The sequence below is a fragment of the Heterocephalus glaber genome, unplaced genomic scaffold (genome assembly GCF_053883595.1).
Source record: "Heterocephalus glaber isolate CG9 unplaced genomic scaffold, H.glaber_assembly_v1.0 deba00001579, whole genome shotgun sequence".
Lineage (NCBI taxonomy): Eukaryota > Metazoa > Chordata > Mammalia > Rodentia > Bathyergidae > Heterocephalus > Heterocephalus glaber.
Window position 1 is genome coordinate 4,373,823 of NW_028258360.1, and position 24,891 is coordinate 4,398,713.

At 36.8% G+C, this 24,891-nt stretch overlaps 1 long non-coding RNA gene across 2 annotated transcripts; it reads left to right on the plus strand.

The window, feature by feature from the left end:
• Positions 1–18,392: 18,392 nt before the first annotated feature.
• On the plus strand, positions 18,393–22,921 carry LOC110344657 (uncharacterized). 2 transcript variants are annotated; one of them, XR_002387348.2, is made up of 4 exons: positions 18,393–18,658; positions 21,152–21,356; positions 21,735–21,898; positions 22,829–22,921. It is a non-coding gene; the product is annotated as an uncharacterized LOC110344657 (long non-coding RNA). The 2 variants fall into 2 exon arrangements; XR_015443867.1 differs by lacking the exon at positions 18,393–18,658 and adding an exon at positions 20,595–20,681.
• The last annotated feature ends 1,970 nt before the right edge of the window (positions 22,922–24,891 follow it).

The following is a 24,891-nucleotide window of genomic DNA, read 5'->3' on the forward strand; positions in this document are numbered from 1 at the left end:
AAAGCCCCAAACTTTGAAACACACTACATCAAATCATTTCTGCTCTTATTCTTGATGTCAGGATTTCCTAAGACTACCTAAGATTCACTCCAGTCTGTGACCAGAATGAGCCCTCATGTGCCCATAACAATCCCCAAGCCTCTCATCCTGCTGTATTTGTATTCCTTCTCCATGCTCCTTATGGGCCCAGTATTTTGCATTTCTTTTTACTTAGCGCTATAACAGCTCTTTTGCAAGCATCCAAACTTCTGCCCATTGGTGTTTTGTTTTTATTTTTGTTTTGAGGAGGGAGCCATCCACACTTGCCGCAGTAAGAATGTTTGAAAAGCCTCAGCATCTGCAAGTGCTGCACATCCCCAGGCAGTCAATGCTGCAGGAGGAAATCCCGCACTGGCTGGGCTCACTTTGTACATATAAGTACTTAGAGAAAGAGGCTCCCAACATTCACGGACAAGGAAGCTGCGTTTCTCCAGTGTGTCAGCTGCTCTGCTCTATCTAAGCCTTCTCAGATCTTCAGCAGCACCCCTCATAGTTCTCAGCACAGGAATGACATGATTAAGTTCAATGACAACTTCATCTTCGCTTCGCCACTCCCCCCCGCGTGCGCCCCTATGCTCACCTGCCACACCTGTGTGCAGGCGAGGACAGCAGCTGTTCAAAGCCAGCCTCAATCTCTGGGTCCTTGGCACCATTGCTCCCTGGCTCCACACTCAAGTTCATGGCATCGCTTTGTCCTTCAAGGCTCCCTGAACCGCAGGGCGCTCACCCGGGCCACCTTGGTGTCTGATTCCTTCTTCCACAGCTGTCCTCTTGCACTCATGCTGCATGGATCAACTACAGTGTTGCTTTGCTCTGTGTTTTGTCACTCCATAGATTCAAACCTCCACCTCGTGCATGGTAGGCAAGTGCTGTACAGTACCTCCGAGCTGCCTCTCCTTCCTCTTTTTCTATTTGGAGATATATTCTTACTAAATTGCTCGGGCTGCCTCAAAACATGCCACCTTCCTGCCTCAGCCTCCAGGTAACTGGGATTACAGGGTTGCGACTGGCCCGTGCTCACTCCAGTTATTTTTCTTAAGTGTAAATTGACATGCTCTTGTCTGACATCCTTCAACTGTAAAAAAGTAGAAGTCAACCCCAGCTCCCCATCCTGACCTGGAAGACCCTGCGGGGCTTGTGTCTGCCTTTTTCAGAGCGCTTGGCCCCTTCATGCCTTTTCCCAGCACACCTTGCAGCTGGCCTGGCTCTGCGACAGCTGGGTTTTTCCTGACCGTCTCTTCCGCTGCCACCCTTTGCTCCCAGGATGAGCTTCTTCCAAGTCCTGTATAGCTCTCCCTTCAGAAGTCGGGTGTCAGGTGAGGGCTCATGCTTAGCGATGGCTCACCCGACCGTAGCCCAAAAACCTCGCTCTCCGTGCTTCTCAGAACTCTGGTTTGCATGTTCCTTGTTTTATGTTATTCATAGCATTGGTTAGTAGCTGAAGTTATCTTAATTATTTCTTTATATTTTCTGGCTTGTTTTAAATTTTTTCAGTATTCTTTTTAGGCAGTGTCCCTTGCTGTGTAATTCAGTCTGGCCTTGTGCTTCCAGTGGTCCTCCTGCCTCAGGCTCCACAGTGCTGGAACTATGGGTGTGCACCATCACACTAGAATTGTATTTTCTAGTTTATTAAAGGTATTTAAAACAAAAGAAGCATCTGATATATGATAAAAATACACAGGGAATGTTTAAATTTAAAACACGTATTAGAGTAAAAGACACATTCCCGTTAACTCCTCTCAAAATACCTCCCCTGCCTTTAGCACTCTTATCCCATTGCTCTTGCCACTTTCTGAAAGAATTCTGGAAGTTCCTATTTTATGACTGTCTTTATGAAATGCGATGGAACAAAAAACATACTGTGAATGCTGCTGCTGGGTGCCATCCAATGGCAAGGGAGGTAAAAACATGACAGTGTGTCCTCATCTACCTCATTCACCAGACCTGCCCACTGTAGAACTTCTTGCTCTTCCCCAAAGCCAAATGACTGTGAAAAATAACGGTTTTGAATCAATTCAGGACATGGATGCAGCTGTAACAGCACAATTAAAGAAAGACACTCACAGAAGAGAATTTTCACAGCTGCTTCTGAAAATTGCAAGAAAGATGGGAGAAATAAATATTTCTACTCCTAGCTAGGAGGGTTAATGGCAATGTGTCTTTTGCTGTAATTTTGCCTTCAAATTTAAACATTCACTATATAATCACACCAAGCAGATTGTGTCAGTTTCTATCAGCATTGTGTACATGGTACCTGGGGGATGTTTATAATATAGGGCCTGCTCAAAAAACATTTGTCAATTGACTACACTAACCAAATATCTTGAACAACATATCTGCTTTAAAAATAATTTGAAATAACATGTTGGTTATATTGCAATGCTTATAAATAGTTGTATTTTTCACTTCATATATAGAATTATTAGGGTACTTATTTATTATAGCATACTTGGAGATCTATTAATACCTTCAGTATTCCTTTTATACACACACATGTAATACTTATGTAAGAACTAATTCTGAGTGAACTTTTCACAGAGTTTCCTTTTAGTTACTTTGGTTATTCTCAGCCCTAGAAATGAAAATAAAATAAAACCCAAGTGTGGCTCTAAGTAGAATGGGATAAAGAGTGGGAAAGCATTTTAAAACGATGTTTTTGCATCCATAAAACTTGGGATAGAATGATGGTAAAGTTTGCTTTTCTTTTACATCGGCAAGATACCATTTTCAAGTATTAGATATATTACCAACAATTATTCTACCTCATTTGAGCTATTGCAAGCAAACTTGAATCAGTACCACACATTATGTGATGAACCTGAAAACGGCATGAGAAGAAAATGATTTATATCTGGTGAATTGTGTCTTTGTAAGATTATTAATGTTATTGGTTAACTTCAGCTCATCAAAGACAACAATCTTCCCCATTTTCCACATTCCAGTGTGCTTTTGACCAAATTTTAGGGACTGCTTAATTTGTCAAGATTTTCTCTATCTAGATTTGTGAATTTTGTTTAATTAGAGTATTTTGGGTAGTGATAAATGTTTATTAACTAAGTGAGTAAAACTGACCTTTAGGAAAATTGATTCAGGATTTAATTTAAAATGAACAGTCTGTATTATCTCAGTTTTCCAAGATAGACCTCACACTGGCGGATGTGTTGCACTTGCAGTTCTGACCGAGGTCTGTGTGGGTTTGTGAGCCTACGTGAGCTCGTGTGTATAGAAATCTTTAACTGTTATCAGGAACGAATCACAGGCAGGGTTTAGGAAAAGTCCTCTTGCTTCTTGGATTAGTGTCTGGCAGGGACAGCTGAAGTGAGGCAGTTGTCATAGGGTGTCAGCAACTAGCAGGAGCACTGTTTCTGGGGTCTCTGTCTGAACTTCCACTTGGGAAAGGCATTTTCCAAGCCCCACTTACTGGGAGCCCCAGAAATTCCCCTCAACCCTAGGTTCTGTTGTGAATGTACAAACTAATGGGTTGTTTCTTCCCACCCGTTCTCAGCACATAAAGATTGTAGGTGGTCCTTCCTGCCTATCCCTGTAAGTATAAGCAGAAAACCAAGATGGAGGCTCGGATGAGATGGATAGGAGGAAAATCTCCATCTGCCGTGCACTCAATGGTATCCATGACAAATTATCATAAAAGGTGAATCTAGCTTTTGAGATTTAATTATTCTATCATATCTACACTTCACAGTGACTAGACTGGTTCACACTGAGGTTATCACTTCTAAGAATCTCTTAATATTAACTATGAAACACAGACTTAATTAAATCATTTATCAAATTTGAGGATTCTGGAATAATCCCAAATCCTCCCAGAAGACAATCAAAACTTTTAAAGCTATAAAAATGTAAAGAAAAAAAAAGAAATATCATGTGCAATTATTTTCATATGCCACGTTTAGTTTGGCACTATCCCTTCACACAGATGTCTAAAAAATAGATAAACACTGTTACTGTCTGTTGTAGAAGCAGAGCAGATGGAACTCAGGGTCAGGGGGGTAAAACCAGAGGCTCACATCTGGACAGCTCCATATGCAGCCCTGACCTTACCAAGGGCATCCTGAACATTTTGAGAGAGCAGAGTCCTGAAAATATATTGTCATCATGCATTCCTTATATTTGGCCACTCATATCAGATCTGTTCTCTCTAATTTAAGCTTCAATCTACTGAACTGAGAAAGGAAAGGATGATGCATGTTACTCATTAATGACTTAAAACTCCAGCCTCAGATTCCTAAACAATATTTCTTAAGATATAGTCTCCTGGTAGTAAGCTGCTAGCCTAGGAAACAAGGCTGTTGAAATGCTATGAAGTTCAGGATGACAAATAAAATCTTGAGAGTAACTTTTTAACATTCTATGGAGAAAGGAGAATGTATAATGTATTTGCATTAATGATGCATCAAAAGGTAAGCAATTTGGGGAAAATATTTGTTCAGAGAATTTAAGTAAATTACCAATACAGATAGATGGCCCAGATTCATTTTGGTTTATGATATAGATAGATAGATATGCATAGATAGATAGATATGTGTGTCTCTGTGTGTACGTAGACATATGAATCCAAACATCTATAAGAACATTAGAGATATAACTACGCTCATACAATAACCACCGTCCGATTATGAGACAATTTACAAACTCAGTAGCATTGTTGTGTCTTACATTACAGAACAGTCTTAGCAAAACTTTTTGAGGTAGTTTTATCAAAACACCAATTTACATACTTCATGAAAATTTTATTAATTATCTTATCAGTCACTTGCCTGTTATTTCTCTTGAAGGATTTTTTTAAAACTCCATTCCTTCCACAGTTAGCCTCATGTTTGTCAGGTATTTGTTAGTCTTGGCACTTGGTAGCAAAAAGCAGGTTTGTAGGTGCCTTCCAAGGTGCAGGATGAACAGAGTGGTGATGTTCAGGAATAAAACACTTCAGTTTGTAGCGATTCTGATTTCATGATTGCAAAACTAACCTCCCCAGATGAAAATGAAGTTACTGTTTTCCTTAGGGAGGAGGACAAAGTCAGAGCCACGCTCTTGAAACAATAGAGTCATGGCCAACGTTATGCCCTGCTCTAATGCGACGTATCAGGGCCTAAACAGCTCTGTTTCCCAGCGCCTTGCTCCCTAAGAGCACATTTGTTTAAGCACAACCTCTATTTCAGCATGACTGCAGAGGGAAGAATAACGGACCAAACCAGGCATATCTCGCGGGTTGTGTTACGGGCACAAAGTGAATCCATCATTTGCAGGAGAGGCAAGGAAAAGTGACAGACTCATTCATGCCCCGGAGACATTTTTAGGTCTACTGAAAATTTTAATCTGTGCACTCTGGATGAACCTTCTGCACTCAGCAATTTGGTCCATGCAGCCGGGTGCAGGGTCTGCCTGCCTCAGATAGGGTGGCTTCTGTAGGAGGCCCCCCCTCCGAGCAGTCTTCCTCTGAATCCATCCTGCCTTGAACTTAGCTCACACACATAAGCTCCATTTACAGGAGGATTTCTGAGTTAATTAAATGCTGAATTTGTTTCTTTAGAAATCACATGTGCCTCGGGGTTAAAGCATAGCATCGCAGCAACTACTTTCATTTAGGATTAAGCATACTGTACATTTTCTGAGGAAATTTTATTTTTGTAAGTACACATCTATAGAGATGGGGAAATGCCTCCCTCCTTTGTTACCTTAAAAGGTTTTAAAAATAGGTTTAAAAAGCAACCATATGCTAAAGATGCTGCGAATCAGCAAATTCAAAATCATCCTCTTTTCGTAAAAGGCATTGGAAGCAGACAAACTAGAAGGGTGGTAAATTTGTTGTCTTGCGGATAAGGTCGTCGAATGGCTTCTCCCAAAGGCTGCTTCATTAGATTCCTTTTCTGTGCATCTGCTCTGTGCACGCCACGGTGACAATCCCAGAACTGTAATATTTACAAATATTTGGGTCCCAGATGATGGGTCTGTGTTTTGTTATCAAACTGGCAAGTCAGTACGGATATAGGGCATTTTATGCCTACAAAATGGACTATGTATTACAGTGAATACCTACATTCTTAATTTTCTTAAAATTGCATTTTTATCAGGGGGAAAAAAGCGAGGAAATGGACAGAAAAATTCAGGATCCTAGTATTGTCCTCAGTGGCTTTACTTTAAAATACCATGTTATAGAATCTTCACAATTAATTTAGCATCTTGAGATTATTTTCAATTTCTTTGAGCATCTTTTGGAAAGATGAACTTTGGCAAATTATCAATCTCTTCTTAAGTCATAGACTTAGAGTTAAAAAAAGAATATTCTTTGAAATCAAATTCAGGAAAACATAGGGAAAAAAAGAAAAAATGCATTTAAAGATTGTGAACAGTCCCAACCTTGTACTGTTTATATGTTTAGTTTAAATTATTAATGAGACTTGTGTGTTCATTTCAAAATGGAATGTTTCTTTCCCTTCCTGTGCTTTTTCACTGGCCGTAAAGTTTGGAATAAATCAGTAAAGTTTGAAATAAAAATAATTATTGCAGTGTTTGAGGTAGATATACAATTAGGCAGCCTTTGGCATTTTCTTTAGGTCAGAGGAGCATATGGATTCTTGGAGGTAAAAAGTTCAATTTATGAAGAAGAACAGAGACAACCCAAGGCTACATGGCTACAGTAAAATAAAACAGCCTGAAGCCCAGTTGTGTAAAGCTCCTGTCCATAAATCTTATTAATCAGGAGTACTTCAAAATAAAAGGAGCAAGGGAGAAAAGTGTGTCCTATTTTAGACTTGCCCAGTGTCTTTCTTACTTAAAAGAGAGGGTAGGAAAGAGAACCTATCAGAAAAATGAAAAAAAGTTACTCAAATCAAAGAATGACACAACTTTTGTAATCTGAAGAATAACATCATGTATAGTATTTTGAAGAGGCATGGGCAGCCTATATTAAATGTGTCAAAATTTTATATTTACACATGTGCAGAATTTCTATTGGTTGCATGAAATACTTTTATTTTTAGAAGGTTATATCTGCATGTCATATAATTTCCACTGCTTGACCTATTAAGATAAAAATAATGGTCATTCTAAATGTATCCTCTGTCTAAATGTATTGTTCAGGAAACTTTTCATTCTGGAACACTTGCTGTTTCAGTTCTTTTCAATTTAAGAAGAATTCATTTTCCTGATTTCTAAAAGCAGACATTGAGAAAGGAATTGAATAAAATAAACTAAGATGATCTAATTGTAAGTCAAAGTCTTTTAAAGCATTGTAACATGGAAATTTTCTCTTAATGTCTCTCCTAAGAAGCTGCTGTTAAAATAGAGAAAAACAACACATATAATAGTGCAAACATTAACATGAGCCTAATTAACCCATTATTAGATAAAAATTAAGTACTCATGATTATTTGGTAAATCATAAAACAAGATGACTTTATAAAACTTCAAAGCTGTAAATGTAGTAAAATAACCTTTAAGTAATTTTTCATTTTTTAAAAATATTTTTCTTTATTATAAAACAATGTAATATTTCATGAAATTTCAATACACACATAATAAAATAAATGAGCCTATCTCAAAACATGTAGTAGTAATACTTACATTTTGGAATGTGTCTTTCTCATTTTTCCTTTTTTTGGTACCAGGGATCAAACTGTCTTTCTCATTTTTATTACTTTCATTCAATGAGGACAGATTTCAACATAGCTATGTAGAAACAGATGCATATATAAGTCAGATTTTACTGTTTAAGTGAATTTTTGTGGAAGATTAAAAGCAGTTGCACATAAATAGATAGCAAAATATCAATCTCTTACTATATCTTTGCCTGCTGTCACGTAATATTTACTATATCAAGTATTTATTTACTATATCAAGTATTCTTTAGGAATTTTGCAGCTTTATTCATTTCCATTGAATAGATATATTATAGTATAGTCGGTTAACTACATCTCTGAGCATTTACTGTATTTCTTTTATCCTCATATTGAAAAAGACGCTATGCAGTTTATTTTTTCTTCAGAAAAAGCAGATCAATTATAATGAGCTTAAATTACCTATTTTGAGGCATCTAATACAAATATCTTTATTTCCATAATTCAAACAGAAATATTCACCTGGGTTTATGTAGCCTTCTTGACATTTTCATAATTACAATTATATTTACTTATCGAATATTTTGTTTCTTTTCTAATCAATATTATGATCTTTTATATGATCAGTGTTTTTCTTAAATTTTACCAATATTTTGCTATTATAAGGGACCTTGAAAAGTCATCCCAAATTTACAAAATTAAATACAGCATTTCATTGTAATTTGTACTTTTATATGTGTTTATAATATTTTCTAATCATGAAAATATTCCATCTTTAATTGTATTTTTCTTTTGTTTTTTTATACTATTTTGAGTATCACTTCTTGAGTTTTATGTGTCTTATGTTTCAAGAACAGATTTGATCTGGGCCGGGGATTTAGCTCACTGGTTTTGCCACTTGCTGTGCAAGCGCAAGGGCCCGAGTTCGATTCCCAGTACCAAAAAAAAGGAACAGATTTGATCTTATTTTTAAAGTTATCCTACAAATATTAATGAAATAATCTAACTTTTTATGGTAGATTTTAGTGTCTCTGAAAATCAAGACACTTATGACTGCATTTGCATTCTTTTTGTTTTCTATAAAAGTTTTTCCTATTCAGTAGAATGACACTAAAATCATTGTAGCTCTACTAGTATTTCAATATTTGATAGATTAAGTCCTCTCATTATTACTATTTTTAAAAACCTGGACAAATTCCTATTAATTCCTTTATCATTCTTTTGTTAATTTCTCACACTTGTTATTATATGCACTTATATTTCACTTAGGAATGTTGCATCTTGAAAACATTTTTTTGTAGATTCACATGATTTTATAAACCTCTCTCACCCCCTCTCTTCCTAACATGTAAGGTTGATTCTTCAATGAATAGCACCCTTGTGGCATGTGTTAGTGAAGGCTTTGTGTATATGTGCTACTTGTGAATCATTAGATTTTGGAAAGCTGAATCTATTACTCTGAATACTATTTACTTTATTTCTTTGGCTTATATATTGAATGAAAATATTTGCAAAGTTGATTTTTTTACTTCCCTATTTTCTAAGAAATTTTATAAATTTTCCATGCTCCATCATTTTGGGTAAAAAAGGAACAGCACCGATAATGACAGAATAGACACTCTCGCCATTGCTTTTCTCAGGTCTGGAAAGACAGCTCTGAGCTCGGCAACCACACCTGGGATAAGAAGAACTTGACAGCTCCAATTTATTCCATATTTATGCCTCCTTTGAGAGTTCTGAGTCTTTTAAATACATATTAGTCTGTGTTATTTTTCAAAGATGGATTTTAATAATTATCATTTCTATTCTTTCCTGTTAGATCATTAACATATACTTTTTCCTTCATTTGCTTAATTTTCTGGATGTTTAGGCTATTTTTATTCTAGTTTATTGAGTCTAATGCCTGGTTTATTTTAACACCTTTCCATTGGTTTTGACCTGATTAATCTAAGGTTTTATTGTGTGGCTTCTAAAAAGTGTAAATTGTTGTATTGTGAACTTTTCTTTTTACCCATAGTCAATCCCTAATACGATTTTTTTTTTTTAGAGGTAGGTATACACATATAGAGGAGGCATAGGTAGGTCAGAACTCAGATATATAATAGACTTATACTTCCACACATAGAAAAATGAAGGAAAAGAAGCAGCCTTCATCTATTCCTAGTACTTTCCTCGGGCAGTGCAAACAATTCCTCTCCTCCTCCGTCTCCTATTTACTCTTGGACTCCAGGGTTAGGGGTCCGGTTGTTTAAATAAGAAGGTCGTGAGGTGTCGAGCGAAGAGCCCACTAGCTTGTCTCTCAAGGTCCCTTACCATCACCTGAGCGAGCAGGTGCCTGTCTGTCACGCTGGGGACCTGCATGCTGTCCTTTGTTTTCAGGTCCTGGTAAAAGAAGGACTTGACTTTAGGAGGCTGTGGGTGAGACCCCAGATGCAGCCCAGCATGACCTGGCTCCAGGGGATCACCTTGAGCAGGGACAGAAGAACACTCTCCTTCTGGACCAGGTTAGGGCTATTGTTTAAAAGTTATGGGGAAAACAAAATACACCAAAAAGCCCAGGTCTCAGCTCTTTCCAGTTGCGGTCAGGTGCTGATGTCTAAATGGCGGGTCTGATGAAACACATTCAGATAGTTTAGAGTGGGAGATGACGCGCTCCTGTCCACCCCAGCCAAGGGACAGGATTCTCTGAGCACAGGCGGTGAACTGTGCGTCACACATGCTGGTCAAGTGACCTGTCTATCATGAGCTCCTGGCTGCTCCCTCAGCCCTTGCACTCCACGCAAAGACCTGGGGCCATGTGTGACCATGTGTGACTGGATTCCACCTCCCTGGAGCACGGGGCTCGTTCTGGTCAGGCTAAACCCAAATCTGTTGTGAGAAGTGACTGCTTATCTTCCTATCACTTTGTGTTCATATTACTTATTAAGGTTTATGTGTTTTCTTTCTCATTTAGCAAATGAAATTTTTATCAATACTTTAATCAATAGAGACTTTATTTCACCTACAACGTTGCTTTAAGGAAAGTAAAAATCTTTAGAGGAATTTTTTGCACTAATTTCCATCTTAAAAAAAGAGATTTTTTTTAGATACAAACTTATAATGCATTCTTAAAAGATTAGATCTTCATAAAAAATGATTCAAGAAACCCAATATTCTTTCAGAGTTAAGTGTAGAGTTCATTCCGATGTCCTTAATTTGGTTGTACAAATAAGCATTTCATAATTTGTAAGAATGTGTGTAATGTGTGATATCGAGCATGAAGTATTAATGATTATTCTGAACCAAAACTTAGATTGTTAACATAGACTTTATTTAGTAACTCATGAAAGCCATGGTCACAAGTACTTTTCATCTTTCTTTTCAATTTGTTTGTGTCATAATTTACCAGATTACCTCATTGAATCTACAGATTAGAATTTTAGAGGTAAATTGCTATTTGGGTGTATTTTTTTTTTTTTTTTTTTTTTTTTTGGTACCAGGGATCGAACTCGGATCCTGGCACTTGAGAGGCAGGCAGTGAAACCACTGAGCTAAATCCCCAGCCTTGGGTGTATTCTTGACAAACATCTGTATTCTACCTCTACTTCAGAATCTTTTGAAAATTAAAAGCATGTTTGTATAAAAAAGAAAAAACTGATTCTAACAATTAACTCTTAAACAAAGTGTAAATTTGAAATCCTAAGTTGCTTCTTCTTTTTTGATGAATAGCCTACATCACTATTATTAATGATATTTGAGAATGTTTGCATACAATTTCTTTTTTATCTTAATGTACATGGAAACACTAGAGGATCAAGCTTTATGAATCTTCTACATTCACCAAATAAATAATTGAGATTTCATTAAAAAGAATTCCTGAAAGACTAATTTAAATGATGCTACATCTTCAGAGGTAGATGACTCACTACACAGGCCATTGGAATTGCGTGCATCTGCCAGCCATTGGACAACTGGCACTGTGGCCTTCAAAGCCTTTAGTATGGCCAAGCCCTTCAGTGGCAGGCTGCACATGCATAGTGGTTTGGCTATTAACGTGATAGATGCAAAATGCTTTAAAAAATCATATGATGGCAACCAATAACAGGTAATATTGTTAGTATCACTATTATTAATATTATTAGTGACACATAAATGTCAGAACAGAAATATAGAAGACTTCATCAAGATACATGGTAAATGATTTTTAAAATTTATTACAGTAAAAGATGCATTGCCATTAATTCCCCTCAGAATACTTCCTTTGCTTTAAATATATTTATCCAACTTTCTTATGATTCCGGAAGCATCTCTGGCAATCCTTTTTCCAGAGTGTCCTTATGAGGTGTGATCACAAATATGATGAATACCTCAAGGGAGCGCCATACGGCATCCAACAGAAAGCTGCATTTACCATGGATAAGAATAAATACGCACAAACAAGGGCAGAAAAGGTCATGTAAAAGTAGCTACCATTCATGCACACATGCAAAATGCAGACCTAGGCTGTGCTTGTTATGACCACAGCTTGGGTCTAATTGGAAGTGGTCTGTGATTCACCTTGACCTTTCCTATTTAGCTGTGGTTTTGTGTGTGTGTGTATTTTTTTTGTGGCCAGATTTTGGGGTAGAATAGTACCTTTAAATGAATTTCATTAAAGACAAACAAGATGATTAACAAAGGCAAACACATCTTATAGCCTCTACCTACCACTGTGGCTTTTACCTAGCACAAACCATTCTCTCGAGTCCCCAAAAGAAGGAAATCATCTCTGTGTTAGTGATGTTTTCTTTTGTCATTAATTGGTCTATGTCTCTGGTACATAGTGATCACATTCCTCCTCCCAACTGGTGCATCGACGTGTCGTGCCTTGATCATTTTAGGGTCCCCTTTGCCCATCCTCCCGTCTTCCTCCTTCCCTCAATCCCCTTCCTTCTCCACAAAGTCAATCTCCTGGTTTCCTACTTTAAATTATTTATATTTTGAGTTTCTCATATATAAAAACCATTCAATATTTATCCTTTTGAGGCTTTTCACGTATCCATCTCAAGATCCATCCATTTTCCTACAACTGACTCAAATGTATCTTTATGGCAGAGTAGTACTCCACTGGGTGTAAATATTGTCTGGCCTTGCTTCACTCACCTGCTGATGGACACATAGGCCACTTCCATAATTTAGCTACTGTGGATTGTGTTGCTAAGAACACGGATGTGCCTGCATCAGTATAGTATGATGACTTTACCCAGAAGAGGAATAGCTGGGTCCAACAAAATTTCTATTTTTAATTTTTGGGGAAATCTCCAATTGGTTTCCATAGAAGTGTGAATTTAAATCCCTACTTTGGTTTTTGTTTTGTAATTCAGAAAATGCAAAACTTGATGGGCTTGTTAAGACAAGTGGCTTAGAATGAATGGACACTCTTTGGGGTAATTATTTTTTCTTTTTTTTTTGGTACCGGGGATCGAACTCAGGTCCTCGAGCTTGCGAAGCAGGTGTTGAAACCAGTGAGCTAAATCCCAGGCTAGTATGGTTATTTTTTCATAAAATTCATGCAGAAATTCCCCAGAGTCCTTTGTCGAGTGATGTCCTAGCAGTTTTCTTTCTTTCCACTTGTTTTAATAGTTTTCTCACTCTGCAGCTCTTGTGCCCATGCTCCTGCCCATGCTTTTTCTGGCCCTGTGTGAGCTGCTGCACTGGGCACATGCACCTCAGCCTCGGCTTTGTCCCCAGTTGGTGAGTCTTGGACTGGACTGGAGGGAAGAATGGCTCCTTTCCTGGCTGCTCTTCACTCTAACTCAGCCCCTCCACATGAGTCCCTTCTCTTCAGTCTCCAGTCACCCTCAAAGACAGCCCGCACCCCAGTGGTGCAGAGCTGCTCACAGCCCCAAGGCATTTAAAAGGCCACTTCTGATTTCGATAGCTCTGGAACCATGAAGACCCATGTTTCATTTCCCATGGAGTTAAGACAGAACTGCTTCCTGGAGCACACAGCTGTTCTGCCCTTTGCTCCAGAGAGAAGAGGACCCAGCTAAGAGTGAGGCAGAAAGGGAAGCAAAAGACCCTGGGTCTGGAGCTGGAGAAGTGGACACTGATAGCCAGAGGGAGCCCCCGAGGCACATGGATGCTGAGACTTCCCCCGGAGAGTCTGTGACTCTTCAGCACTATCTGGCAAGTGGCCCTCATCTTCAACTTTGGGACAGCCGTGCCTCATGATATTGTTGACCCTGTCTGCAATGGGCATCACACCAATCTCTCTGGCTGGGCCTCTGCCACAGAGCCAGGTAAAGCAAGAGGTAAGGCAGATGCCACCTCTGCTTCCCTTGCAGAGCCCAAGAGTGTGTGCTGGGCTCCCTAGCTGGAATGGAAATGGATTTTCTCCAGGAGACAACATTGGCACCAGGAAAGGGATCAATAACTCTGATTGTGGGACTGTAAGTTGTGTTCATTATGCATGAAGTTAACTTTTATGGCTCTTCTTCAGAAGCCAACCACAGTTCCAACACTTTCTCTAGTAAAAGGTCAAGTTCTGGGTAGGGAATTATAAAACCAACTATTGAAATGTGACATCTTTAAGTGGAACTGGAGTGAATTTCTTCAGGAACCTGCGCACAGAGAGGCTGTGTGTCCAGCAACCATCGTCCCCACTAGAGTTTTGGAAGTGGAAATTCAAACAAATCCTCAGTTATTGTATCATCCTTCAGAAAATGTGGCTCATCTTTACTTCAAATGTGCTAAGATTCTGTAGGCAGCAAGTTGGGCCGAGTGCTGTTTCTGGTCCCCTTACAAAACCTAACTGTAGGGTTTGCCTTTCAGGGTTTCATTGATGGAGTCTGGCTAAGTGACTCAGGGCATGGAAAGTTCACTCCCAGCCCAAGGTTCCTGCAGCATTTATTTCCTTGTCAGTGTTATGATGTTGGCAATAGAGGTGGTACAGGAGGCCCAAGGGACATGAGGTGTTCACCACTGACGTAAAAAGCTGCAAAAAAATGCAAATGGGGAAAGAGAGGATCACCTAATCACAACATTCTACACTAAAATAAAAAACCTAAGGATTTAAAAAGAAAACTGCCAGCATTGCATACACATTTTTTTTGTCCAGGTTTGTCATAACCTTAAAATAAACATTGTACACAGGGAGTTAATGCGACATAAAGTCTCACCTCTGAAAGGGTTTTCATCTGGCATGTCGTCCTTTGTAAAAAGAATAAAATTTGGACTTATCAAGAGAGGAAACACAGCCCCTTGTATTTGGCTGCTTTTTACATAAATAGTTATAAGGAGCTTATTAATGAATTTTTTGGTTTGAAGTGATGGATTTCTCTATTAAAATATTTTGCAAGCAAAATTGTGTCAACTAGTCTACAAATAGCAATTTCTGGATCCTGGAGTAGTATATGTGTCCACTGAAGAGGAATGTGGATGTTTTTACAAGCAGGATTTCTCTATGTCACCCCCACCTCTGTGGCAGCTTTGTGACCTGCTTTCTAGCAAGCATAACTTTAGGGGCAGATTATGACTTGTAAAATGACATCCCTGAGTGAAGGTTTAAGACAGATGAAGCAGGACTGTTTGATCTTAATGAAATCTTTAATGGGAAATCCAACCCAATTACCTGTTTCTGTTAAGAGTGTTCTTTATTCATTCTTATTTTCTGGGAAAAAAACAGGGTGATATGGTAAGTATATTAATCAAGTTACTACTTTGGCTTGAATAATTATTAAACAGTATCCTAGGTTTCCTGGAAGATTTATTAAGCCTCTTCAATTACTTAACTCTTGTAGAATAATTTATATCCTGGCATTGCTGATGAGAAAAAAATGGATGAATGAAGTTATTAACTTAGAATATTTCAGAAGCACCTGGATGATGATAATGTTTTCATCTACTCAGTTCTTCTTATGGCAATATTTACTGTGTATCAGCATTTTAATAAAAGCTGTTCCAAATTGTTCTTTCACTTAGTCTTTCTCATCTTTAATATTGGGAATCAACTGCAGATATTTATTAATTAGTAACTCTATGAAAACATGAATCAATTTGTTTATTTGTGGAATAAATGTTATATTCCAGGTTGCTGGTAACAGTTGACTTTCAGGCAAAAGTGTTTGGTTGTTTCCATTAGTAACCCCTGGATTCCTTCTTACTGAAGGACTTTCCTCTCCCTCCAGGTGTTGTAAGGACCTCGTGAACAGCCTTGTTCCAAGATGCCTATAGATCAACCTAATAAAGACTTTTCCAAAAAGATTTACAATGTATCTCTGAAAGGGACATTTGAACAGAAGGCTTAAAATCAAAATAATGGAATTGCAGGCTCTTCCCTACATATAAAAGGGATCTTGTTTTTGCTTAAATCTAAGATGTCACAGATTATTACACATACCATTATTTTTGGTACCACTCAGAAAGAAAAAGTTTATAAATAATAATGCATGTTTTGGAATAATTCCATACAGAATATATATTGGTCACATTAGCTTTTGGAAACTCTGAAATTTATTTAATATATTCCAAGAGAGATCTCATTTCCCCCCTATATTGCTTGTAGATGTAGGTTTTGTGCATATCTCAGTTGCAAAATGTAACAACTTGCTCTATTTCCATTCTTGGGTACAATAAAGCACTACATTTTTGCTTTGCAAGAAGCCAAATGGAATCACAGTCTTCCTACCAATAGCTAATATCAGCCAGCAGATATTGAAAGATGCCTTCAATTCCTAGATGTATTCTGATTTCAGAGATAAATTGGGGGAAATGCGTTAGAGAAAGAGTAGAAGGGGGATACTAAACACCATTGATGGAAAGTTAGGTCTAATATTACAAACCACAATGGGATGATTGTAGTTTCAAATAACTAATTATCCATGTCAAAATAACTAGAGGACAAGGAACCAAGGTTTGCAAGACATAGACATGATAATATTTGAGGAGATGGAAAAATTAATTACCTTGATTTGATGCATGCATATAATATAATAAAGGGAAAATACTGTGTCAATTAAAAATAAAATTATTTATTGAAATCTAGTATATGGGAAAGTTCCATTCTTTAATTTTTTTAATTTGTCCACTCAAAAGAATGAATTATCTGGTATTCCCATCTAGGCATGATTATCAACTCTGAATCTTTAATAAGTTATTAGTATGACATTTACCAAGAACTGGACCATGGAGAGTTATGCTGTAAGAGACGTAGACCATGTTTTCACTATGGTCACTATGATTTCTTTTCACTATGATTTTCCAACATTAAAAATTTCAACAATTAGTTTTAACATCTTTCATTTACTTTCATTTTTAGTTATAAATTCTGTATTTGAAGTGAATACTTCTCAAAAACATCACAAACTGATCAATAAGGCAAACTTCTGTGAAATAAAATGAGAATCATTACAGAATGATGTCTTACATTGCATAATTCTGAACACCTGATATATAAATGATTATTACTGCCACTTCACAGATTATAGTTTGGTATCCAAATGTTCACAGCAGCCTATAGTACACCTTTGATCTTTCATTAAAACATTGAACACCCTCCAAACACTTCAAACCAGCCCAATACCTAATTTGAAAAGTTAAATAGATGGGAATGACTAAATGTAGTATATTTTAACTGAGTTATTTATTTAAAATTATCAAAGCTGTAGACATTATTTTTATGTTAAGAAACATATACTTAGTGGAAATGCATAGTGGAAAAACAAGATACTGCAGAAACAAATGGAGATAACTTTTTATACATTTGTCACTAATATGAAACAGCTTTGTTTCATATGTACTACCTCACAATTTAAAAAGAACACTTTGTTTCTCTCATCCTTTAGTTTTGTGATAAAAATATATATTGCCTATGTGATAATTAAAATACCAGTTTCCTTTATTTAAAATGTCAGCGAGGATTCCCTCACTTCTTTGGTTACCTATCATGTAGTCCCTTTGATTCAATTTCAATTTGAAGTGGTAAAATATGAAGTAAATGCGCATTGGGTTTTGGCAGAGTTGGATGTGCATCCCTGCAGCAACTCCACTTACATGTATTCTCTGTTCCTAAAAGGGAAGCGATAATGCATGATTATTGCAACGTTTGCCTGAGCTGATACACGGAGACCACTTTGCATGTCTTAGAAAGTCCAATCAAGTGTGCTATCCTTCCTCGCCCATAGACACGTCACGAGGGGAAAAACTCCAAAAGCATTTTGGAAAAGGTGAGCTTTCCTAATCATTCTACAAATTAATATCTGAATGCAAATATCTGAGCACAGAAGCATTTATGAACTGAAAAGGATCACTTCTTGGCCCTTTGGCTAAGATCAAGGGTAAACTGGAAAGGAGAAAGAGGGTAGAAAAGACAGAGTAGTAAAAGGATTCAGATGCCGAGATTGACAAAAAGGAAGGGAAGGAAGAATAATGGGAGGGAGGAGGGAACTAGCCTTGCATCTAAATTATAGATATTGGACATTAATCAAAATTTAAGGTTTAATTTTTTTACTTTTTGATTTACATTCTCAAGTATCATTTTCATTCTTAAAGTCATTTAAAAGGGATGCTATTTTTAGTGTATAATTGTAAACTTGTGTAATGGCTGAGCAATTCCTAGACAATGTCTTATTCAAACATGAAACAAATTCAATCACTAGGCTTATTTATTTATTTATTTTTGGTACTGGGGATTAAACTCAGGTCCTTGCACTTGTGCAGCAGGTGGTGGAACCACCCGGCCCTACTAGGCTTATTTTTATTTTACAGGTGAGATCCTTGAAGCTGAAGCTTACTGAAAAATGTGCTCTGCTTGCATGAGATATACGCGTGCCTACCAAGTACACAGTGACTCTGAACATTTTTGCTTAAATTGACAAAACATGGATGGTTATTTCACAGGAGCCTAAAACAAAACTCTTAACCAAAAGGATCCTACATGCTAATAATTCTTTTGGTGAACACTAGTAGTAAGTAGACCTCACAATAGGTAAAGCATGACAATGAGGCATTCCAGTCTCCTGGGTGTCCATTTAGTGCTGCATCAAACCTTGGGCAGTCCCTTTATATCCTTAGCCGAAAGTCTTACGTGAGTAAGTTGGAAACAATAGCAAAACGGGGAAAAAAATGCAATATGCTATGTATAAAATGTGTACCCAAATTGCAAGTGTAATTATTTTTGTCTATAATCTCTCGAATACTGTTTTAGACAACTATTATAATGGTATACCAATAATAAAACATTCATAATATTGTTAATTTTTAAAAAGAAATTGATTATAGAACCATACTATAGATTTCCAATCATAAAATTGAGTAATAAGAAAATACAAAGAAACTAAATGTTCTTTAAGAAGCACATTGTTGATGGACCCTCTTTTATCTTTATAAATATGATTTTTTCAATTAAAATATCCATAAATATTTTGAGTTTTTAAAGAAATGGTGTAACTGTTTTTACAAAGTGATGTTTAATATGTGAGTCAAATACAAGATGTAAAAATTTGCCTGAGAAGTCCTTCAAGTAAATGTAATATGGATTCTGAAAACATATTTATAATATGACATATTTTGATAAAAGCCAAAGTTTAGGATGAACCTGCTTTGATTTTAGAAAGGCGGCACACAGTTTAATCTCCTAAAACTAAATGTACTAAATTGCTACTTAAAAAGAAAGTAAATGTTATTTATGAGTTAGTCAACAGAGAATGTGAGACTTTTTTCAGAGAAGTTGGACTACGTGAAACACGAATACTCACTCTTTTTAACATGAGAGATGCAGATAAAAATGGCACTGAACTTTGTGTCCTCCCCTCTCTGTTTTTGATGGTAGATTAAACATGAGAAACGGGGAGGAATAAGAGAAGTTGTTTTAATTTCTTTCATTACATCATGGAAAAGGTTAGTTTAAGATGTACACAAGTCAAAGAGAAAAATAGGTGATTTGTAAAAGGCTGTCAGCATCGAAGGGCCAAGAGGAATCAAAAGAACTTGTTTGCTTTTTTGCTTGCTTGTTTGTTTATGTACATCAGGAAGATGTTAATCCCAAGAGTAGTAATCCAGTAAGATGCAAATTTTAATTTAAAAAGAAGGGAAAATTGTGAATATTCCACTTTTAGCTAAAATCTTGTTTCAACAAGTTCTCAGAGAGAAAAATGGGTATTTCTTCCTTATTCATACACATATTTACATTTACATTTTGAACACAAAAATGCATGGCTGACTTATCCCCTAACAAATATCCAAGTGAGTATAGTATATTTAAAAGTACATGGTAGCATCACAGATAGTTCATTATTTAAACCCTGACATAACCAATAGAAGGAATGAAAACCTAGAGAAATACTCTATAAAAAAGTTTAGAATGTTATATTTCTTGTATTGAAACCATATTAACCATATTTATCTCCTTACCAAATATCTAATATCCTCTTATTATATGTAAAAATCCAATAGGATTGACACACACACAGAAAGTGATTTACATATAAGAAAATGCTTTTAGATTCCCCAATGGTATCAACTCAAAAGTTCACAGAATTTACCCATTCAGAAATGAAATAAATTCATAAATTTTTCTTCTGATACAGGGATATTGTATAATTCAAATCATAGCACATTATAAAAACTGTTTTACTGAACAAACAAGCAAATGGCTGAGCATCTAAGAAAGTTGCCAGAAATCATACAAAGGGTCAACAGGACCAAAACTGGATATTGTAGTTTTCAAATTTGATACCAGTTTTACTGTTTCACAATAGATCAAAATATATTAATCCATTTATTTCCTTTTGAAATTGAAAAGAGAATATCCTTTTGTTTATTGAGTCACTGAAAAATTTTAGTGACTTCAGATATCTTGAAACCAGAAGTCCTTTAGATTGTTTTCCCTTGTACTGTGCCTAGAAAATATTTTTTATGAAACTACTTGTTTTCAAAAATAAATTTAAGGTCTGATTCCCAAAAAAGCTTCTTACACCCTATCATGAATTTGAGTTTTATTTTTTTTAAATATTTGTTTTACTTCAGCTTCCCAAGATGTACAGCAAGTGACATTTAATACCATGAGATTCACAGCAGTTGTGTTGCTACCTCAAGCTCCGTCACGTAGATATGGTAGGGTGTTTAATCCCTCTCTCCCTTGGAAAGCTGTAACATATGGTAGTCTTCTTAGTAAGACTGCAGCCTATTTGGAGGAAAAACATACATGTGACACAAAATAATAAACTCACAAACTATTAGATGCTCAAACCGGCAAAACCATGCACAGAATGTCTTAATGTTAAGGGTGTGGATTTTATCGCCATTCTATAGACTTGGGGTCAAAAACATTTTAAGTTAAAAATATGTTTACTATGTAACTTTGCTAGCACTTTATTCTGATTCATCCTATCCTTAGCTTATTAAGCATTCTCTGGAAACCAATGGCTGCCAAAATGTTAGTTTCTAGCTTTACTTACTTTTAATGGCTCCACTCTGGGAACATTGAGAAAAAAACCTAAATGCATTTTATTACTTCTGAAAATTACATTGCAGTGATCACTGAAATACCAGTACCTGAGCATTTCCCCCCTTTTCTTCTTTAGCCAGGATGTGGAGGCTCCTGGACACATAGTGCCGCCTGTACCAACTTGGTGGGTGCCATATTGAATTGACTGCATCTGTCACCCACCGTGTGTCATGTTGCATTGTATGGCAGCTTATAATCAGTGCTGACATGAAGTAGCAGGCTACTCTCACACCTCTGAAAGCAGATTCAGAACGAAACCAGATGGCTCCTTGTCTGCTGTGGTAACTATTGTGACTGAGAAATTGTTTTGACCTAATTGTAGAAAAGGATATCCTATTGCTAATTCTTGTAGCCAGAACTGCATCAAACATCTCCCGATGTAAAAGATAAATGTTATTTGTTTTAAATGTGCTCCCCCTAAATCATGTGCTCAAGACAGAAAACAGGTTCATAAGTTTGTTTTTAAACATCTCACCATTTAATAAACGAGAATGTATAATGCACCTCTTTCCATGGTACCATGATAATTTAAAATGATACTTTTAAAGTTGCAATAACTGCAGTGCTTTGCATTTACTTGTAGTGACATTTGAAGCTGGACAGATATTGTGGTAGTCGGTATCTGCTTTGGAGAAAGTGACAGGGACTATTTTTTCCAGTGATCAATTCAGATTTCCAATCTTCAGTGAAGAGGAGCCAGTGGACTTCAGCGGAAGTTTGCAGACATAATAACCATTTAAAAGGAAGCAGAATGAACAGCTGCTGCTAAATAAGGCTACAAGGTAGCCAGACTCCTTCTGCATCGCATTAAATTTGAAGCTAGGTCAGTGAGCACTGGAAACAGAGCCTAATTGTCCCCAGTTGAAAAGTCCAATATCACGGTCGCAATCTGACCTTCTCTGGATCTCCGTAAGTCTCTCTGCTGCAATGAATAGCAGGTCCTCCAAATGTGTTTGTAAAAATACTCAGCTATTGAATGATACTGTATAGTATTTATTACATCTCTCCAATTGCTATGAGGAGAAAATTGATGTTTTATATGATATAGGAAATTAATCATTATGAAAATAATTTATAATTAGATGAATTTCTCTTTAGTGTTACAATTAAAGATGTCCTCACACAATCAAAATATTTTTTAAAAAAACTATTAAACAGGTTAATTAGTCTAATGAATTAAATTTGAAACCTTATCAATTTAATGATTAGGTTACATTCTGTTTTTTGTTTTGAGACAGGGTCTCATTATGTAGTTCAGGCTGTCCTTGAACCCACCGTGCAGCCCAGATTGGCTTGAACTCATGGTGATCCTCCTGCCTCAGCCTCTGAAAGGCTGGAAGTACAGCCGTGAGCCCCGTGCTTATGTATATTTTTAAACCACAGACATTCTACATAAAGATTTATTTTCTTTAGACCTCATGAGGATATGTGCTAGTTTGCATTTTAACTAAAGAGGTACCATCATATAGAAAATTATTCTTATAGCATGCATTCCTTGATCAGTTCAGAATATAACCATAAGAATAAATATACTGCTTCAGTTCTTTGAAATTTGTCTTTATGTGGGCTTCATTGAGATGCATCAATATTGTTTATTTTTCTATAGCAAAATAAATCCATATTAAAGGAGTTATATATTCTTCTATATGAAAGGGTAGTGCAAAATTTAGGGAAAATGTTAATGTTATTCCCAAATAAAGTAATAAAATTGAACATATATATTTTTACCAATATCTTGTTTTTTTAATTTCAGGAGCTACCCCAAGGAATATAACAGCACACAAGTCCAGGTTATATAATGATAAAGTAGCATTGTTTGTTTAAGCCTAAGTTATTAAAGATCCATTTACTCACTGTGTAGAGTTGAGGTTATTTAACCAGCCCTCGGGGTGCGTGTGTGTGTGCGTGTATGTGTGCGTGTGTGTGTGGTTTTTCTACTTAAACCATAATAAGACCAATGAGCGCTAAATGAACTTGATAGACAAACAGATAACTAGAGCAAAATCTGAGGGACAGAGTGACACATGATTTCACATACTTACTAGACAACTGTCCCATGCTGGTTCATGGCTATTGGTCTAGAGAACCAAGTACAAGCCTGTATCCATCCTATACTATAGAAACAAGTATAGAAACCGCGAATCCCATGAAATCTACCATACTAAAATATATATATATATTTTCAGGATACAATTGGGCCACATAAATGTAATCTGTGAACTTTAGGGTGAAGTCTCAGGAAAAAAAATCAAAGAGAGGGTGGCTCTCTAGGGCTGAGTCTTGATACTAAAGGCTTACTGTACTTGGGATGAGGACTTTTTCCCACTGAAGAAACCACTGGGCAAAGGGGAATTAGAAATATCCAGGGAGGTGTTTGGGAGAAAGAAGTCCAGTGCTTTGGTGTCGCTAAAGGAAATCCACGAAGCCAGCACATCAGTGCATTGAGAGAATAAGGATGGAAAGAAAGAGCAGCCATATTTTAGAGGCCACATCAGGAGATAGAAGACAAACTAATCTTATCTGCAGAACAGTCGAACGATTGCCACTGGGATTCCTTGGAACTAGGATGTCCTGTGTTCATGTTCTGGAGGTGACATTTTAGAACAGTCTACATAGCCTTCAGAAATCTTGTCTGTCCAAAATATGGTATTTCCTTTCCATTTTTTTCTCTTCACTTATTCACACATACTTTTATGGGCCGTTCACAATGGAAACCCATTTGTTTTCAAGGTGAGTCTTTTCTCTCCCCTGACTTTTAACATTAGCTGCCACAGAAAGTCAACTTGGTCTCCGAATTGTTCTTTAATCCACTCCTTCCTCCTCATCCCCAGTGAAATTTTCCTATCTCAGCCTCTCAGAGTCTATCGCTTAAAAGACTGTGCTATTATTTTCCGGACTTCGCATATGCCTTGATCCCTTGTAATTTATTACCTGCCCTGTCACTGAGGTTGCTGCCTTTATCACAACACTCCCATGTTGGGTCATTACTGGACCAAATCCAAACTCAGCAGCATGAACTGAAGATTTGTTTTCAACTTTGACCCCAACTTCTGGTGCTTGAACCCAGATCTGGCCTTGACATAAGAAATTCTGCAACACTAGCGGGTAGAAATGGAATTCAGCACATATGAATACCTGGAATACATAAAATCTAAGCTAGTATTTGATATTATAATTACAGAAAATGCAGATGTTTATGAAGGCACAAGAGAATTAGATAGAGCTAATATGAATGAACTAGAAAATAATTCAGAACTCATCTACAGAACTGAATATTCTGAAACACATTTGGAAATATAGGGTCCATGTACAGAAATCGTATATCCTGGAATGTCACATACAGGTCAATGGATAGCATGAGAATCCCTCAGAATCCCTCCCCAGTGCAGTTTTGACAGGAGAGGGGCCTGTAGTGTGGTGATTGTACCTGAACTTCACATATGTTACTACTTCTTCTTCTCCCCCTTTTTCATGGGCAAATGATATTTGCATCTGAGTTTCTTTGATTTGATACTGACATGAATAATCTAGCCGCTATAAATATTACAACTCTGCTCCTTTAGCATATTATTTTCACTAGCAACAAGAAAGAGTAACTCATGATTCAAACAAAAGGAATAGAGATTATATACTGAAGATCGAATGGCAATTTCATTGGCCTGAATTTTGATCTGTGGCCAACTAAAATCATCTGGATTTCTCCCACCTGCCCAGTGAAGTTCAGCTTTGCTAGCTCAAATTCAAGGAACAGGCAGTTTTTCCCAAGCACAAGAAGAGAATATTTAACAGGAAGCAAATATATTACTATTGTGTTCC